Source organism: Penaeus vannamei, chromosome 3 (assembly GCF_042767895.1).
Source record: "Penaeus vannamei isolate JL-2024 chromosome 3, ASM4276789v1, whole genome shotgun sequence".
Classification (NCBI taxonomy): domain Eukaryota; kingdom Metazoa; phylum Arthropoda; class Malacostraca; order Decapoda; family Penaeidae; genus Penaeus; species Penaeus vannamei.
The window spans coordinates 35,837,111-35,843,698 of record NC_091551.1 but is presented as its reverse complement, the minus strand read 5'-3'; positions in this window follow the sequence as shown (position 1 = coordinate 35,843,698).

Here is a 6,588-nt window from a genome sequence, read left to right as displayed (position 1 = left end):
GAGAGAGAGAGAGAGAGAGAGAGAGAGAGAGAGAGAGAGGGAGGGAGTGAGAGAAAGAGAGCGAGAGAGAGAAAGGAGTGAGGGAGAGCGAGAGAGGCAATGAGAGAGAGAGAGAGGCAATGAGAGAGAGAGGGAGGGAGTGAGAGAGAGAGAATAGCTAGGGAGAGATTGGGACATAGAGCAACATAAAGAGGAAAGGGAAAAAAGAGAGAAAAGCTAGAGAGAGAGAAAGGGATATAGAGAAACAAAAAGGGGAAAGGGAAAAAAAAGAGAGGGATAAAGAGGCGGCTGGAATTTTTACCCGCTCTGCAACTTCGGAAATCTTGCAATATGCTTACGTTGCAGTAATTACACTAAAGATGGGATACGACTTTAGAAAGTTTGTAATAATCATGCTATTCCATAATATTTCTGTTGAAAGACATTGGCGGGTTACGTGTAAGTACAGAATTTTCTGCCGACGGCGAGAAAATTATCATCAGATGAATTCGCTTTTTTGGGAATTAGTGTGAGAGCAGATCAACAGTCTTTGAGGCGTCAAGCATGTTTTAGGGATTGTTGAATCATATTAAGATGTCTATCTATCTATTTTCATATCTATTTCTACCTCCGCCTATTCATCTATCAATCTATCTGACTACCTATTTATCTATCGCTCTATCTATTTATCTGACTGCCTATTCATCTGTCAATCTATTTATTTATCTATCTATTTATCTATCAATCTGTTTATCTGACTGTATTGATCTACATCTATTTAACTCTCTCTGTTTGCCTTGCCCCCCCCCCCCCCGTAGCACGAATCACGTAATGTTATAAAAGTATGCGAAGAGGATTTCACCTTTATTGGAAAAAAATAAACCTTTACAACTGCAAATAATACATAACAATGGTCAAGTATAATTTTCACACAACCTTCCCAACTTCTGCTTTAATAGTGTGTGTTTTTTTTTACCATATTAAAATTTAGCAATTAATACCAAATTAGATACATATGTTTCTCCTAATCGTTCATATTATTTTGTCTATATTCCACTACTAAATTTGCATTTCTTATCATATCAGTTCAATTAATATAATCAAACAAACATTTACATTGTAGATCACCACTCGATTCGTGTAAAGGTTATTTTAAATCTTTTATAAATTTACACCACCTTTAATTCAAAAGCATGCATTTTTTATATTACTGCCCATACATATATAATAATCCTTGGTCTGACTAAATATTCATTAGAAAACCTTTTCTCAGTAATCAAGATTCTTACAGGACTTGATACTTTTCTATTGTACATACCTTTGTTTATAAATATCTGTCCCTTATTTTTCAAACATGTTTTTATTGGTACATGTGTAGCTGTTTTTTCAAACGTCATTTCATATCTTTTCAAATAATTCAGTCCTTTTCTAATACAGTTTTCCAGTTTTAAAGATTTCAGTCACCATGTGTTTTTGTCTTTGCCAGGGTCTCCTCTACCCATAATTCCTTGCGATAACAAAAGAGGAACGAGAAGCGCAATGTTCGCTTTTGTTTATTTCAACGTATGTAAAACTATGAGAACAGAACCTAGTGAATAACTGGAATTTTCTTATAAAATACTCTTTTATTATTCTTAACAATACACTCCCCACCTATCCACGTGTTCCCGTCACGGACAAAAATGAAAGTTTTTTTTCGATTGTGTAGTTCAGTGTTCCGAAAACGATATTTGATGCCTCTGTCCATGAACTTACATGGCGTAACTTTTGACGTATCACGATGCAAATTTCCTAATGTAATAAAGATATAACGAAAAAAGTTAGAAACTGATATAGATGGTGAGAGAGGGAAAGAGGGGGGAGAAGAGGGAGGAAGGGAGAGAGAGAGAGAGAGAGAGAGAGAGAGAGAGAGAGAGAGAGAGAGAGAGAGAGAGAGAGAGAGAGAGAGAGAGACAGACAGACAGACAGACAGACAGACAGACAGACAGACAGACAGAGATAGAGAGCAAGAGAGAGAGAAAAGGGAGGAAAAGCGAGAGAGGGGGGCGAGGGAAAGAAAGAGACAGCCAAGAGACACATACAGATAGATATATAGATAGCGAAGGAAAAAGAAAAGAAAAAACGTAGACAGATACAGAGGTAGACAAGGAGAGGCATAAACAGATAGATAAGCAAAGAGAAATAGACAAAGATAGACTAACAAAGAGGTAGAGAGCGGAAACAGATATGTAGGTAGAAAGAAAAATGATAGATAGGCAGACAAAGGCAGGTAAATAGATATATGAATAGAGAAAAGATAGACAGATAGACACAGATAGATAGGTAGGTAGATAGATAGATGGATGGATAGCTAGATAGATAGGTAGACAGACAACCAGATAAATAGATAGATAGACAGAGAAACATACACAGATAGATAGACAGACAAACAAATAGATGAATAAATGTAGAGATAATTAGATTAATAGATGGACTGACAAACATATATATATATATATATATATATATATATATATATATATATATATATATATATATATATAGACAAAACTATAGGTAGATATATAAGGCCTTTTCTGTAGCATTCCCGAAACCCCAAAAAGTTTGATACACTTTGATATATGTTTGCCCTTTACTCGCACATTATTGGAACCTGGTGAAATATCTGTTTATTTGTATCAAAGTGTTTCCCTTCCTTGAAACAGTTTGACACACTCCAGCCAGCCAATCAAAGCACGGTATTTTCCAGATATATTTCACACAGGCTCAGATAGGATTTTATATTTTCATTAATTGCGAATCTCATCGTAAGGTTCTTGATACAAATTCATATTTTAAAGGCGCATAAAAGGTTTCAGTGTCTTTTTAGCAGTATATCAAATACATGTTCACTCGATATGGGTAAAATTTGAAGTCAATTATGACGGTCCCTGGAACGACATGGTAAGAATTTTCAATGCGTCCGAATCATATGACATGGTATTGACTTAGGTGGAGTGAACTTCAAAATTGTTTTGTACCTCTATGATATAGCCTTACAGTCTCAAAAATAGCATAATAGACTATGCGTATCTTCATTTGTTGATATGATTTGCTCAATAAGACAAGTAATTACTCTGATCATTTATTATCTAGTTATCTAATTCGGAGCTCCTCACGGTGGAAACGATAAAATGCAAAGCCTCATGCAATTCCCACTTTTCATATGAAGAACAATGTAGGTAACAGCAAAAATGTTTTAATTAATCTAGGAAATACATCTAAAAATTCCCACAGCCTTGGAAGCGAAAAGGAGTGAGTTTAAACCATTATATATTGAGTAGTTTTTTCATCTTATTTGAAGCTTCTACAATATTTTGCTTGTAGTTAAATATCCCACCTGTATATCAGGTGTTTTCAAGGCTTTCTGTTGACTTTTCTTTTGTGAATTGGAGGAAAATAGCTTCTAATTTATTCAAAACTTTAGATGCATTGCAAAATTCGATGACAATCATGTTTCGTTGCAACCATGATAAAGCATCAAAATGTATCAAAATGTTTGGAGTTTCGGGATGCTACAAAAAATATAGATAGACGTATAGATAAATGGATATAAACAGACAGCCACATAGACAGATAAAGAGGTGAATAGACGAATAAATAGACAGTTCTATAGATAGAAAAAATAGATATATATATATAGAAAAAATAGACAATTATAGATAGAAAAAAATATATAGCTATACAGATAGATAAATAAACAAGCAGATAGATAGATAGATGGAGCTGGGGAGGGAGAAAGACAGGAAGAAATTCATTCACCTCAAGAGACTCGCCAAAATAACAAGCAAGCCTTAACTCTTTCGCCATCTATCGTGCCCTTCTTACCTGGAGACCTTGCCTCGCCTCCTGCATTTCCTTCACAAATCGCAACACGTTCGAAACATGTTCAGGAGCCAAGTCAGCTGGTCGTAGTTCATGGCCGTCGACAGATGACTGGACCGTCTGATTGTAGGTGATTATGATTATGCTTTTAAAAACAATGAGATGATTGTGATTTTAGCTTGCTTTATGGTTTCCTCTTCGCGTGAAGGTTGGATGCAGTTGCATGCAATCACAAATGTGTTATGATACCCTTTATTTATTTATTTATGCTTTATTCTTCCTTGCTTGAAAGTTGTGATTTCTATCTGTCTGCCGCCATCTGTCTGTTTGTCTCCTTATCTTTGTCTGTTCGTCTGCCTGATTTATCATTCATTGTTTATCATCCATCACATATCTAGCATGTTTTATTTACTTCACTTACCCGCCCTTTTGTCTCTTCTGTTGACCAGTCTGTCTGTCCGTGCGCCTGTTATTTATTGATTCACCTTTCTCTCTTCCCAATCCACGTATTCTGTATTATGCAATCGGTTATTTCTCTCCCTTCCCTCTCTGATTCTTTCTCTTTCTTGCTATTCCCCATTCTTGTTATCTTTCTCCTTCTAAAACGTACTTTGTGTTTGTTTGTTTGTTTTTTTCTCTTCCCCCCCAATGTTTTCTCGGTGTTCTCTTTCTTTCTCCACATGCGCTCTAAATCTCTTTCCCCTCATTTTCTCTTTGATTTTCTCCCTTCCCCTCATTTTCTTTCATTCTCTCTTTCCCCTTAATTTCTCTTTTTCACTTCCCCTCATTTTCTCTTTAGTTTTCTATTTCCCCTCATCTTCTCTTTCCCCTCATTTTCTTTCTCTTTTTCCATTTTCTCTCTAATTCCCCCTCTTTCCCCTCATTTTCTCTATAATTCTCTCCTCATTTCTTTTTCATTCTCTTTCCCCTTATTTTCTCTTTCATCCTCTCTTTCCCCTCATTCTCTCTTTCATTCTCTGTCCCTATATTTTCTCTTTAATTCTCTCTTTCCCCTCATTCTCTCTTTCATTCTCTCTTTCCCCTTATTTTCTCTCTCTCTTTCTTTTCCTCCTTTTCTCTCAAGGTCTCCCTCTTCCCCCTCATTTGCTCTTTCATTTTCTCTCCCTTTATTTTCTCTTTCTCTCTTTCCCCTCATTTTCTTTCTCTTTTTCCATTTTCTCTTTAATTCTCCCTCTTTCCCCTCATTTTCTCTCCTCAAATTCACCCTTTCCCCCTCATTTTCTGTTTCTCTCTTTCCCTTCATTTTCTCAAAATCTCCCCCTTTACCCTCATTTTCTCTCTAATTCTTTCTTTTCTCTCATTAGCTCTCCCCCCTCATTTTCTTTCCTTCTCTTTTTCCCCTAATTTTCTCTCTAACTCTCTCTTCTCCCCCCCTCCCTATGTGCTCTTTACTTCTCTCCTCCCTCTCATTTTCCTTCTAAATCTCTCTCTTTTCATTCGTGTTCTTTCTCCATGTTGATTATCTCTCTTGTTTTCTTTACCTTTATGTTCTCCCTCATTCTTTTTCTTTCCGCCTATGTTTTTTTTTCTAATTTCCCCTATACCCTTTCTACTTCTCTCTCTTTCCTCTCATCTTTTCCTTCTAATTCTCTTTCTTTCCACTCTTGTTCTCTCCAATTCTTTCTCTTTCCACTCCTGTTCTCTCTAATTCTCTCTTTTCCCCATCACATTCTCTCTAATTCACTCCCTTTACCCTCTTGCTCTCCCCTCATGTTATTTCTATTCCCCTTCATGTTCTCTCTTTCTCTCATGTATTTTCTCTTTCTCTCATGTGTTTTCTCTTTCTCTCTCTTCCTTCCCACATTTTCCACTTAGAAGAACAAGAGATAGAGCATGATAACTAGTTTAAAAGTTTAAGTAATAAAGATGGTGCTTAAAGATGATGTATGGTTCTTGCCTTTTATGCTGTTCATGTAGGTTCTTGATTGTATGTGCGTGTGGAGAGAGAGAGGGGGGGGAGGAAGAAGGGAGAGGGAGGGAGGGATAGAGAGAGAGGGCGGATTGGAGAGGGAGGGAGGGAGGGAGGGAGAGGGGGGAAGGAGGGAGGGAGAGAGAGGGGGAAGGAAGAAGGGAGGGAAGGAGAGAGAGAGACAGACAGACAGACTGACAGACAGAACGAGAATAAGGGAGTCAGTGCACCCGCGAAGACCTCAACAAAAGACAAACACGTTATGGAACGACATTTAATCAAGAATCTATCAGACTGCATTTGATTGAGATGAAGCCTCATAACACGGAACGCGAAATACCGAATGTCTATTAGCCTTTTGGCAATGACTCACACTGGGTTCTTTATCTCATTGCAATATGGCTAAGTACAGCAGACTGAATTGCATTGTATTGGGTTTGCAATTCCGAAAGGCAATGAATAGGTGTTCGTAATATATACACTTTCATATCCGCTTACTCCTTTCACCAAACAGGATCTTAAACGAAATTGCTTTGTATTGAAGACAGTGGTTTGGCTGCACCGCATTCCGAGAATTGTTTTCCAAAACTTTGTATTTGCTCAGTATATGCATACAATATCTTTCTGGGAATTTTCGTCAGGACTCAATAGTCGGTCAAACTTTCGCTGTATAATTTCAAATAAGGGATCATCATAAGCGTTGTATGTCCGTTTTTGTGTTTAGATTATTTTTAGGCTTACTATTATCATCACCCTTTTTATGATCCTCCTCTCTATCCCCTACCATTATCATAATAATCACCATCATCATCACC